The 14,290-nt window shown below is 39.4% G+C and overlaps 1 long non-coding RNA gene across 1 annotated transcript in view; it reads left to right on the top strand.

Moving 5' to 3' along the window:
* The window catches only part of LOC117956842, a 19,946-nt gene extending 6,314 nt beyond the window's left edge, over positions 1-13,632 (top strand). The window contains exons 2-3 of the long non-coding RNA XR_004659378.1: positions 520-524; positions 13,491-13,632. This is a non-coding gene — a long non-coding RNA (uncharacterized LOC117956842). The remainder of the gene's footprint in view (positions 1-519; positions 525-13,490) is intronic.
* Positions 13,633-14,290: the final 658 nt, after the last annotated feature.

Raw genomic sequence — 14,290 nt, 5'->3', positions numbered from 1 at the left:
CAGGTTCTGCAACAGCTTTTTCCCCACTGCCATCAGACTGTTGAACTTCTGATCCATAAACTGAACTCTGCACCTATTAGACGCCATCGGGTATTAAAATGCTGCTGAACTTTTAGCCATTTCGGTTCCTCTCTTTTTTACTCTTCAATTTGCACACTGTTCATCCCCTGCACTGTTTTACACTTTGATCACTGCTGCACTTCTGTATAACTATTTGTAAATAATCCGGAAAGGTATTCCATTGCACCTGGAATAGCATTGCAATATTTATAAGCTGTATGCAACGCAATTTCGTTCTGTATGCACTCTGTACATATAAAATGACAAATAAATAAAGTTGAAGTTGAAGTTTGAAGTTGATATGTCAAACTTTTCTAGTACATTCAATGTATATTTAGATTGTTCATAAGATAAGGTGTATACTAGTATGTATATCAATGTTACATACAATGAATGTTGCATACTTTCAAATTCATTAATCCTGCCTATACGGTTCTGGGTACTTGTTTTTTATACAAGGGGAAGTTTTTGTCCAATATTCCCTCTTCTTTTAGCTCATTCCACTGTATACCGGCTGGTATCTGATTTTGTCCTACTGGTGTTTGTCTCTGTAGAGATTTCTTTGCTGGAAACAGCTGATTATTCTCTGTGGGTTCATGGGGTGATTTATTTCTATTTTTTTATTAGCTGCCAATTACCAGTAATTTGAGACGGCATAATTAGTATAGTTATGTAAAAATACTCCATCACATGTTACGGCAAAAGCTTCTGAAATAACAGTTAGACAAGTTAATGACAGCGCTTCCACGGAGACCCGGCATCACAGTGGCTGGGAATGAACTGTCAAAATATGGCACAGGATCGATAAGGATGAAGGGCATCATATCGGTTTAGGGGCGTAGCGAGGGAAAAGGGACCTCATTTTAGTGTCTTTCTTCCAGTTACTAACAAACTCGGGACCCAAATTGGAAGTGTGGGCATTTGATGGCAGTAACCAGCTTTCATAATCACATTTCACCAACAGCCACCAAAGTCTCTCTGTTTTGGGGGACAGTGTTGTCCAAGGTTTCTACTGAAGGGCACAACTGCCCAGAAGCACAGTATGAAACACTTAGGGGACAAACAAAGACATTTGTTATCAGACAGATGAGGGACCCTCCATCCACATGGGGCCCATTAGATCTCTTCCTCTTACCACTACGCCCCGGCAGTACTGCCAACACCCATGAAACACCGACAGGCATGCTTGCTGAGAACATTCTAAGTACTTCTGTGTTGTTAAGGAGCTAATGTAGCATGCAATGCAAAGTATTCAGGTTGTACTGCAGTTAAGTACTAATACCACACTGTTAAAGTCTTGAATTGAAAATGTTCCTTAAGTAAAAGTATGCAAGTATCATCAGGAAAATGTACCTAAAGTATTAAAAGTAAAAGTACTCAATGCAGACGAATCCTCCCATTTTATTACCTGGAAACAAACAAAGTGTTTAATCGGCCAATCATCTCAGCTGGACTTGTAGGGCCTTATATTGTTGGCTAGATAGAAGTACAAATACTTTATTTTTTTTTGGCCGACTTTTTACTTTTACTCCTCACATTTTAATACAAATATACTGTTGGTATTTCCTACTCCTTACATCTTACTCAATTGGCTCCTTACTTTAGTTTCAAATAATTTCACTGGAGTTAACGTTATTTTTTTTCGCGTCAATACTGAATTCTAATTAGATGGAATACGCAGTACTGTACGTTGAACTTGACACACCAGTACAAGATGACTCGACAGATTCAGATGCAAAGTGCCGCAGCACTGTTTAGTGATTCATTTTGATCCTTTATTTTCTGTCCAAAAGCCATATTTAAGCACACACACATACAATGTAACTCTTACCCTGTTTTCGGCCTGGACATCCATTTAAAATGTAGCCAGTTGCATATGAAGAGCCTTTTTTCCACGGAAGTTTGTCAACTTGCACTCTAACGTGCGTGGTCCAGGTAGCTTTGCATTAAAAAAAATGGTTTTCATCCCAAGGTTACTCTTACTTTTTTACTTTAAATACATTTCCAAGGCTGTTCATTGTTACTTTTACTTGAGTAAAGGAGTTACATCAGTACTTCTACTTTTACCAGAGTTTTAACACAATTATCTGTCCTTCTACTTTAGTCTACTTGCAATCTCTGCTAATTAAGATTAAGATTATATAAAATACGTGTTTTCTGTGTGCAGAAATATTAACGTGTAAAGCAACTAGTGAGTGGAGTAAAAAGTACCATGTTGCTTTCTGAAATGTAGAAGAGTAGAAGTAGAAAGTGGCATGACAAGAAAAAACCTCAGTAATGTACAAGTATCTCAAATTCATAAGTACAGTAGTTGAGTAAATGTACTTAGTTGAATTCTACCACTGGTAGCATGTCACAATGTACATTGTTATAGTCTTTATGAATTCATGTTCTATTGCCTGAATTCGTGACAAATGAAATCCAGAATGTGTCTCGTCCCCCCTCCGTCCACTTCCATCTGTCTTTGTTGCCCCCTAAATGTGTGCAAACAGAGAGGAAACACTGGGGGAAATGAACTACAACTTCTTCTTCTTCTTCTTTGTTTTGTGGCAGGTTGCAACCATGAAATAACCTAAAACTTGAGTCGATATTCATCAAACTTTACTCTTTCTATGAGGCATTTTTCATCCGATATCACTTGATTTGGATACAAACATGTGGATGGAAACATAGCTAGTGTAATAGAAATGTTACTGAACACATCTGTATTCCCCATCAACTCATTCTGGTCTAGCCTAAAGGGGAAAGAAGTATTAATGGAACAGAACTGTTTGGCAAAATATTCTCAACATATGGTCCACTAACTAGCTTTTTTTAGAGCTTCCAACTGGATCTCAAAGGCTTCAATGATTACAGTGCAATTTACATTTTTATGAATCACAACGCCCAATATTTAGACGGGCTTGGTCGGGACTCTGGGATCCCGGGTTGGGCCAGGACGACGAGGGGGGGGGGGGGGGGGGGGGGGGTTGTAAAATGGACGTTTCAGTGACAAGCAGAACAAGAACAGGACAGGAAGCGAAGATCACTGAAGCTGAGCTAGGATGGGATGCAAGATGGAGCTCCGCTTCGACAGCGGTGGGCAAAGTGTTGACCCGTTATGACGTAATCCGTGTAGTCGTGTCAGAATTTGCAGAAGAGGGAGGACAGCGTCAAATTGATGGACTCTTGGCATTTCAGCAGATGTGATCAAAGAAATTCCAATTTCTCCATGTAAAGAATTGTAACCAAAGGCCTACAGTCCATCAAGTACTGTCTCAGGGACAGACACATTGACAGACATCCAATTGAGGGACAGCTGTAACAGAGAACTCCTAAAGATAACGGAAATGACGAACAAGTGCGACGATAATATCGACAGTTGGATAATAAATTTCCGCTCTCTCTCACAAAAGTTGTCAACGGGTTTCCAGGAAATAAAATTGGACGTGTTACAACTATCCCGGTGTCCCTTACAGTTGGGCATGTCTTCTCCAGCGTTGTGAGAATGAAACCTGCCCCCCCCCCCCCCCCTCACCAGTCAGTTGAGAGAGCTCTAATGATGAAATGATAGATATGTTCAAGAAACGCCAGCCGACTTCTCCTGTAGGGAACACAGACAGATGCGAGATGAGAACACACACAGGAGACTTATTACCAGCAATGACATCTCTCTAATAAATCAGGAAATCTCTGAGGCCTACTTTGAAATATCTAATGAACCCTTCATCCGATCTACTTCCCACGTGGTTTCCTGGGTAGCCATCGAACGTAGCGTTTGGAACATGGAGCAGTTTGGACAACGTTGGACATTGATTGTTGCAAAATTTGAATTAAACTAAACAACAAAGGTTAAGACAAAAAAGCACTGCCATAATGCTGCTTCTTCCATGTCTACCCTTCACAATAAAAGCCTGGCTTAAATATTGATAAAAGAAAACTCAATAAAAAAGCAGTTGTCTCCCACTGTCTCTGTATCAATGTCTGTGATTAATGCACATTTGAGCTGTGGTATTTTGGTAGTAAAATCCGAATCTGCATTCTTCCCTGTCAGGTAAATGTAGTACAATGTTTTCCTCTGAAGTAGAAGTATATAGGAAGTCAGTAGTAGGCTACACAGTAGGGTTGCAGTACAAGAGGCCCAGCAACCGGCCCGCTCCAAACAGACACATTTTCAACGGGCACAGCACCAGTAGTCAGGAATATGTTATGTATTTAATTTAATTTAAAATTGGCTGTTTAAGGGACAAGTGAAGACTCACTTGTTCAGACTAGCTTTTGGGTAGCCTATGTCTTTTGTTTATTGATTATTGTATGTGTTGTATTTGTACTTTATTCCATCTAAGATTATTTTTCTACTTTGTTTTATTGTCTATTCATATTATAAAGCACTTTGTGACCCTGTCTGTGAAACATGCTGTAGAAATACATGTTACCGACTTACAATTTACTACAGTTTTGCCCGTTGCTTGAACACATCACCAACAAACCTTGGTCAAAATGATACCCACTTTCATCATATGAATACACTTTCAGATCAGCAGCAACACGCTAGTCTATTTTATATAAATCACTAGTCTTTTGTTTTCACGGTTTTTATTCAGTTTGACAGAGGACATGTTTACAACCCAAAAAACGAAATACTGAACTCAAAATCAGTACATTACAGTAGTTTATTTTACAGTACATATTAATGTGAGCCTAAACGATTGCAAAGCCTTGACAGCAACAGTTTCACCTCTAAAGAAAATGGCCACTGAACAGATTTAACCAGAAGTCAATGTTTTTTTTATTAATGTTGGGGTTTCGGTTAGTGTGCTGTGTTTGTGTGATTAGAGCGTGTGTGTGAGGTGTGTGAGGTGTGATTAGAGTGCGTGTGTGAGGTTCACAGTTTGTTAGCCTATACTGAGCATAATTTTCTTGTGATGAATACATTTGATTAAGAATACCAAAAGTCAAAGATGGGAATGGTAAATAAATATGTCCCACGTAATGTAAGGTTCTGTAACATTTTTGTTTCCAGCTGTGTGGAAGGAGTGTAACGGTTATAGAATGTAAATGCAGTTACTGCTAATTTCACTGGGGAAAATGCATTTCCTGTGGAGACAAGTGAGAAACAATGTAGACAAGACTGCTGGAGGAGCTAGTGACTAAATTGGTAACACCAGCGGTGATTTTCACAATTGAACATGATTCCTTTCTTTAGAAATGTATTCAAGAGGGGAAAAGCTTGATGCCTGTTAGCTTGGACACTAAAGAGAAAATAATGACTCGACATCCACTATTTCTACCGATCCCAATGATTTTGAAACTTGTGTGACCAGGCTTTAACACGGATTTGGTTGTCATATTTAACAGGCTAGGCATAAAAGGCCGTGGTAAATGGATGGTTGGCTTTGCTTAAAGGTGCCCTGCCACACATATTTCATGACTGTGTGAGTTCTACCCTGGACTTTGTAACTTGGTCACCATGGCTCCATTTGGGCCAGTTCTCATTAATATTCAACCAGCTAAGCCAATGAAAACCTGGCTATCAGCATCCTTTACCCAGCTCATGAATAGTAATGAGCTCAGGCAGTATGACATCAGACTGACCAGCTGCTGTGATAGTCTGATTTGTCCTCTTATTTCTTTCCAGTGACGCGAGCTAACAGAGGAGGTAGCAGTTCATCTGCGCACACACACACACACACACACACACACACACACACACACACACACACACACACACACACACACACATATATAGACCTGACATATTTCAAAAGAAGAAAGGTTTAGGGTGGCAGGGCTCCTTTAAGTGGCAAAAAAAGTGACGCTGTTCACCAAATTGCCTTATCAATATTTCCACATAAACACATTTACACAAGCTAATGAGTAACAATGTTTCTGAGTCATTTGTACAATAAAAAATTTAATATTTAAAGGGGGTAGATCCTTGACCTGTTGCCGCCGGCTCTCAGAACAAGCTGAGATCATAAAAATGACATATTTAGACACATGATAATAACGATCTTACGATTAATAGTGGACATTTTGATATTTCATCTAAGATGATCATCCTTTCAGTTTGTTATGACATAGATCAAATTTGCCTGTCGCAACATACCCTGGACATCCCGAAATAAATAAATACATATATACTGTATTAACAATGATTTACCTTCCATGCAGGATTTGTTCACTTCTCTTCCCCTTGCTATGCCAAGGGTTTGATGAAGCCTGTATTTACAAAACAATGTCAATGGTAAGATCAATTACACAATATGGACGTTTCTCAAGTGCACATGAGAAATGGATGCTGGACAGTGCAGGTGCACATTAGTTACCAAGGTAACAACGGGTTCCACATTCCTTCTACTATACTGAACATATAGTACATACATACAGTACATTAAACATATCTAGTGAACTTTGAATAACTCCTATAGCAGCCTCTCCCTTTTTTTTTTAGAACAATTACAAATGTAGTAACTAAACCTAATGGACCATTCACCAAGCACATTCTCAGTCTACAGAGGATGGACATTTTTCATTTTGGATACTGTCAGCACACTGGGGGACGTAAATAAACGAGTAAAAGGTACAGAATTGCAGGCAAAAGACGTCAGGAATACAAATAAAAGGTCTGGAAACACTGGGATGAACGCTGGGCAGTGACACACAAGGAGCACTCAATCTGGCAGGGAACAGGTGAAACAGGGGGGGGGGGGGGAGTATATGTACACGGGGGATGGGAAGATAACTACACACAGGTGAATCCCAGTAGGGCGGGGACAGGTGATCATAAAAGACGGGAAGACAGGTGTCCAGGAATGAAGACAAACCATGCATTTTAAAATAAAGCAGGAAGTTGTCACCATGACCTGAGAATGACCATCCAACTCGGTTTAATTTGGATGTTCTTGGTCCTCAAAGTATAATCAGAGATGGGCCCTGAACTTTCATTTGGGATTACTGGGCTTAGAATTTAGTGTTTCGTAGGTGCCGGTCTTCATTCATTAGGTATGTGTAAGATAGCACAGTGGAAAGATGAAATATGACAAAGGCTATCCTAAAATACATGAATGAATTTAAAAAAAAAGTTTTATACATCTACAAACGGTAACTAAGTTAGGTTCTATATGATGCCTGGCAGCTAAATACACACTGTATTTAAGATTCTTTGAAAAAGAAAAACACAACCACGCATTATAGTGACAGTACTCACTAATGTCAGCTCAAGTTGGCTAGTCGACTAAACAGGGACCAGAGATCCTTTCTGCGTTATTTATTCAGTTTAGGAAATCCCACGATCTCTATAAAGCTTACATTAGCTCAGGTTAGCTGGCTGCAGATGACTTAGAAAATGAGTCAACTGCCCCACAATATGAATGTAGTTTGATTGAAATCTTTTATTTAGTTGGTAATCATCCTTATTACTGTCAGACATTCACACTACACGGGTGCTACACTGTAAAAAATGTCTGGTATCTCCAGTTATTTCCTTTAGATTTCACAGTAACACTACTGTATACAATTTTTACAGTAGAATGCAGTAAAGTTACATTACAACCTTGTCGACATGACAGCATCCTAGTAGTATAAGTATTAGAGTTGAAATCACAGTATTCAAAGCATTACTGTAAAACAAATTACAGCATAGCCACCATAGTACTACTACATAGTACAGTAAACTACTGTATTTTTACTTTTTTATCTTATGTTGTGTTAAATTGTTTTGCATTTTACAATGAATATATAAAATACTGTGAATGGTAGTACGGTACTTTTACTGTAAAAAGAGTTCACAGTAACTTGCTGGTCGATTGTTGTCATAGTTACTGTATATTTTACGTTAAATTTGTTACAGTGTGCTCCAGCTGTTTCATAATGATGTCTTATGAATATCTGCACACAGTTGCCTCGTTTTTCTTTTGTCGTACAAACTTGTTTCAAACTTGCTGAAAAGGCAGAGTACAACAAATGAGACGGGTGCTGCAGCAAGACGCCTGGCGTTCAACGAGTCCTCATCGTCTCACGGGACCTCGTTCCTGCGTTAACCGAACGGGGAAGAGCAGATGGGAGAGGCCTGTCATCCTTCCTTCTTCCATTTGACTAACTACTGTTAGTCAAATGATCATTTGACTAACAGTAGTTAGTCAAATGATCCACGGAGAAGACAAACGAGAGGTTTCTTGGTGATTTCCCAGACAGAGCTGCAACCCCCCCCCCCCCCCCCCCCCCCCCCCCCCCCCCCCCCCCCCGATCCACAGCAGAGCTATGTTGTTCACAAGGAAGTTTGATTGCCTGGTCGGTCTTCTATTATGAGATCAAGACAAATAGGTAGTCCATGAGTGATGGATGAATATAAACCTGTATTATAATAAATATGATGTAGTTTATTTATAATGCCCTTTAGGTCTGGAGCAAATCTCAAAGTGTTACAGTAAAGATCATGAAGGCGTGGTATAAGAACATCACTGTCAAACACAAATAGACAGTGCAGCAACTTGCAGGGTTAATTAAAACTCATAAGATAAATGTTTTTAGTCCTTTTATTAAAGTCTCAGTAGTTTGAGACGTGAGAGAGAGGATCCATGGCAACGCCTTGCCCAGCTGTGGCAAACAGATGGTAATCTTTACCTTTCCTTTACCTTCAAACAGAAATCTGACAAATGACATCGAATTCCCATCTGTTTATGTCAGACAGACATGAAGTCATTGTACAGCTACATTTTTTGTATTTTATTCCCATTGCAAAAGTAAATTGTGTCATGCCATTTAACATATTTAATATATTAGAGTTCAGGTAATTGGTTTTGTGGTAGAATGGGCTTTGCCGTCCTGCTGTCAGCCCATTTGGAGTTGGTTCCTTTAAGTGAAGTCAGTGTAAGTTCAGCTTTAACAGAGCCCGATGTGGAGAATACGTTACTCTGACCACAGATTGTAGGCTGTATTTTAATTATTGGAAAGTCAGTTTTGGTAAAAGGAGTTTTTGATCATCTTAATTCTTCCTTTTTTTGAGGATTTGCACCTTGGTATCATTGGGTAGCCTTGCATGTTGAAGTTGGACATGATTGTCTGCATGATTTGGAACCATTTACAAGCAGGATCACAGTATTATATTTGTTTATTCATTTAGATATTACAATAAAACAATCCTCCATCAGCCTATAGACTGCTCTACATGTGTAGATATGGACTGTATACAAGGTGTTATTTAAGCATCCCTGCCAATATTTCTAACAATTCCCCATCCAGGCTGCGCTCACGAACCATTCTTTCATGCAGCTATGTGATGCACTGTTCATGAGCATTCCACAAAATTATTTCTGTATTCTGTTTTGAATGCTGCTGTATAAGAGTGCTCAAGACCACATGGGGAAGAGCTCAGGCTGGATGGATGGATGGATGGATAGATAGATGGATGGATGGGTCATAAAACAGGCAGATCATGCAATATTACAGCATTGGATCAATATTACAGAATTGGATCAATATTACAGCATTGGATCAATATTACAGCATTGGATCAATATTACAGCATTGGATCAGTATTACAACATTGGATCAATATTACAGCATTGGATCAATATTACAACATTGGATCAGTATTACAACATTGGATCAATATTACAGCATTGGATCAGTATTACAGCATTGGATCAATATTACAGCATTGGATCAATATTACAGCATTGGATCAGTATTACAACATTGGATCAATTTTACATTATTGGATCAATATTACAGCATTGGATCAGTATTACAACATTGGATCAGTATTACAACATTGGATCAATATTACAGCATTGGATCAATATTACAGCATTGGATCAATATTACAACATTGGATCAATATTACAACATTGGATCAATATTACAACATTGGATCAATATTACAGCATTGGATCAATATTACAGCATTGGATCAGTATTACAGCATTGGATCAGTATTACAGCATTGGATCAGTATTACAGCATTGGATCAATATTACAACATTGGATCAATATTACAGCATTGGATCCGTATTACAGCATTGGATCAGTATTACAGCATTGGATCAATATTACAGCATTGGATCAATATTACAGCATTGGATCAATATTACAGCATTGGATCAGTATTACAGCATTGGATCAGTATTACAGCATTGGATCAGTATTACAGCATTGGATCAATATTACAGCATTGGATCAATATTACAGCATTGGATCAGTATTACAACATTGGATCAGCTTCTTAGCAGCAGCAGAGTTTTCATCTGTGGACTATGGGCAGGAAACAGAGAGCAGCATCTCCGTCAGAAGGGACAACGGGAATTCTGACTTTTTTACTCCAAAACATTAATAATTACATTAATAAAACATTAATAAACATTAATATGATTGGACCAGATATGATGTCTGCAGCAATATTTCCCAAAACAAATGTAGCTCAGGGTGAATCCTTTCAGGAAGACCTAACTTTTAATCCTAAATCAATTCAGCTGTTATCCTAATAATAATTTTATCATGCTGTCGCATATCTGCAACTAGTTTCTCCTGATTGATATGTATGTCAGCGTAAATCCTGTCAGGAAGACCTCACTCTTAATCACTGCTCTTCCTAACTCCAGTCGGCTGTTGGAGGCGGTCACCTTCCTGCTCAACCAATCAGAATCGCACACTAATGGCAAGAGCCAATTACAGAGTCACAACCCTGCTTTAAATAATCGGTTCCTACCTTTGCTATCAGCTGTTGTTGTAGGCCAAGAGACTCTTGAACCTTGAACCTTGAACCAGGTCCCCCCCCCAGGTCCCCCCCCCCCCCAAAAGCTGAGCCGTACAATAAACCTCATTATGTTGATGAACGAAAATATTTTATTTCATAATGTTATTATAAGCCACCCCGAGCAGTTGACCAGATTTGCTGGGACGTCTGGTGTGATGATTCATGTCCCAAAACAGCAGCAACAGAGTGGACGTTTTCAGAGCTGCTGGCAGTAGCAGATGGTGACAGGAGTGAACAACCCTAAATAAGAATAAGACAGTAAAGAAAATGTATAAATTATTGAGTTGCTTGTTATACCAAGCTGTCACACATGCACAATGAGCCTTAATTGCTTTGATGTACTGTGTACTAAACATGTCTTTTCTGACTCTCTGACTTCTCTATAATCCATGTGGAGAGCATCTCTCCGTGCTTCTCTGATGACTCTGTTATAACCAACCAGGCTGGAGAGACTCATCCGGTACACACAGAGATTCTTGCAGCCCTTCACTGTAACTGTGCACAGTAAAATACTCCTTTTAAGAAAATAAGTATAGGACGACACCAGAATGCAGTACCGTGCTAAACACATGTCAATAGGCTGATTTTAGCACACACAGGATAGCGCTTTATACTGACTGACAATCACAAATATTATTATAGTTTGTATAAAGGTCACATAAATGTCATGTGATTGCCACTGTAACGGTATGTAACAGGTTAAGAGACAGTGTTACAAGGAGAGAATTGACAAGAATCATTGATGTGACTCCTGAAAGCCAAAATGCTTTCTAGTTTTGGGGATTCATGGTGTGGAATCTGTCCAAACAGCTGTTTTGCAGAGCTCTGCTTTCAGAGGGACAGGGTCAGACGAGTCATTCAGCTACTGATTCTGTAATTTTGGTGATGAAAGGTGGTTCAGTTTTAAGACTGTGAGCAAAAACTCCTTTCAGTTACTTGAGTGAATGCTTCTTGGCTTCGACTGAGTAGTTTTCACACAGAGAGAGCTGCAGGAAAGGCAGCCAGTTTAGCCTTTCATATTCTAAAGAACTTGTTCAGAATTTGAATTAATGTAAAATGAATGTTTATACCTCTGGTGAAGGTAGTGTTCCTGTCTGTTGAGTTTTTCATATGTGTACAAAAATCCTTTTTCTTTTTCCGGACTTTTGAAGCTTTTTTCAACTTTCTTATTTAGTTTTGTTTTTTTTCAAATGCTATACAATTGAGTAAAACACCCACATTTAATGAAAGTAATACACTGCTCATTTATTTCCCTTCTATCCCCTTTATTTTGTTTGTGACCACTTGGTTCAAAGAAACCCCAAATTCGAGTCGAGTAGAGACGAGGCGAGTCGAGGCGAGTCAAGGCGAGTCAAGGCGAGTCGAGGCGAGTCGAGGCGAGTCAAGGCGAGTCGAGGCGAGTCGAGCTGCTACCAGCAGAGGAAAAACGCCATTAGAGCCCTGAGTGCCGCTACCTAAACCTACTTCTGAGTACTTCAAACCAAGAGTAATTATTGGAGCCCTGAGAAAAAATAACAAAAATGGCCCAAAAAAACACGTAAACTGCATAAACTCACATAGCACATATTTCTTTTTTGACAACCATCAATCAATTAATAAATTGCATTATAATGTGTTTGAGGAAAAGGGGATTACTGTAACATCCAGAGTCATTTGGATGTTACAGTGAGAGGCCAAACATTTCAGAACTGAACAAAAGGCTGAATAATGGTGATATCAGAGGAATGAAGGCCATCCAGTGAGAGAGAGAGAGAGAGGAGGTCTAATTTTAGAACCTGGTGATGAGATGTGCTCCATGTGGGACAGGGAGATATCAAAGGGATTGCATGCTGACTCTGTTGCCATGGCGATTATAATTCAACTTGTATATCTCTTAATTAGGAGGGATGAAAGAGAGAGAAAAAAGAGAAGATGAATAACCAAAGTCATCATTCCAGCACTAGGAATCAATCCAGTAGTTATTGGCCAGCGGAGGCACTCCTGACATGGAGGAGAGGGTACTGGGTGGCCGTTGTCAGCTCTCAGGGTGCACACGTCATCATCCTCCAATCTGTACATATCTGTTAGATATTTCTGATTAAAAACTTTTAAGGCCTGTTCCGGATTTGCACCTGAGTATATTTGGGAGCGTATTTATAGGACGTTGCTTCTGTCCCCCCCCCATGAGGAAGTCTAATTCCACTGTCAGAACATCCACATGATCAGGGACTTGCACACTTGGAGGGTTATTGCTCTAATCAGCTGTTGTTACCTTTGGTTGATAACGTAGCATTTTACCTTAATATAAGGCAATGCTGCTGACGTGATGCCAACAGTACAAACTGAACATTATTCAAAGCTCCAGGGGATTGTTTTGGTCATCTGTCAAAATCTCCATAACTTTACATACTCACATGAAGGCACGAGGGCTAGCTTTCCTTCTTTCAGTTGCGGTCATGTGACTCGGGCGAGAGGGCATCGCTGAGGGCAAGATTGGATGATATAGTGATTTAATTTGATTTAAATTTTAGTAATGAGCGTGTCATCGTCGTATTGATGCAGCAAACAGCAAAAACAAGACAAAAAGAACATTTATTTATGCTCTTCCATCAAAGGGGCAGCTAAGCCAATCAGGGCAAACGGGCTGTTGCCGGGCCAACAACGGCCCGTATCTGTGCACATCCCTGCACTAGAGGATGGATACCAGAACCCAAAGGTGGGCAGAAGAGAGAAAGAGAAAGATGAAGCAGACGTGTAGATGCGACCGGAGCAGAGTTGGAGGAATAAGTTTAAGTTTTGTTGTGTGTGTGTGTGTGTGTGTGTGTGTGTGTGTGTGTGTGTGTGTGTGTGTGTGTGTGTGTGTGTGTGTGTTTTGGACAGATAAAATGCGGCCCGATCTGCACTCCACCCTGCACATGATACAAGCCTTCCGTGACAGCGCACCACCACCACTATAAACAACAGAGTTTTCAAGAAAACACATTATGATATACACATTAGAAATGAAAAATGAACACGTTTTCCAATATGTCTTAAAAAGGGTAAAAATGGGACAACATTTAAAAAAAAGTGTCCAAATGTTTTAAATTTTAAAGTTTCCCTTAATACTTTCCCCCGTTGTAATAGCCATTTTTCTCGATTACATTGTTTTTGTGAACGTTAACAGACAGAATTTGATTAATTTCACTGACTTTTTATGCCATACCATGTAAGGACGACTTGCAATGCATCCAAACAATGGCAAAACTGAGAGTAAGAAACTATTGAATAACACATACAGTACCTTGCATCAGCGTAAGAAACCGCAAGTTAGACAGAGAGTGATGATTCCAAAATAATTCACAAAAAGACGCCGGGCTCTCCTTTTTACCTGAAAGAAAAGAAAAAAGCCTGTTGCAACTCATTGATCTATGTCAGATTGTGTCAAATTACCAAAATGGATGAATAATTGATACACTCATTAGCTGGATGTGACATCTAGTACAGTTAATAAAACGTAATCTCTAAAAATGGGAC

The sequence above is a fragment of the Etheostoma cragini genome, chromosome 14, assembly GCF_013103735.1.
Source record: "Etheostoma cragini isolate CJK2018 chromosome 14, CSU_Ecrag_1.0, whole genome shotgun sequence".
Taxonomy (NCBI): Eukaryota; Metazoa; Chordata; class Actinopteri; order Perciformes; family Percidae; genus Etheostoma; species Etheostoma cragini.
The sequence above is the reverse complement of the archived record's forward strand: the minus strand, read 5'-3'. Positions and strand labels throughout refer to the sequence as shown.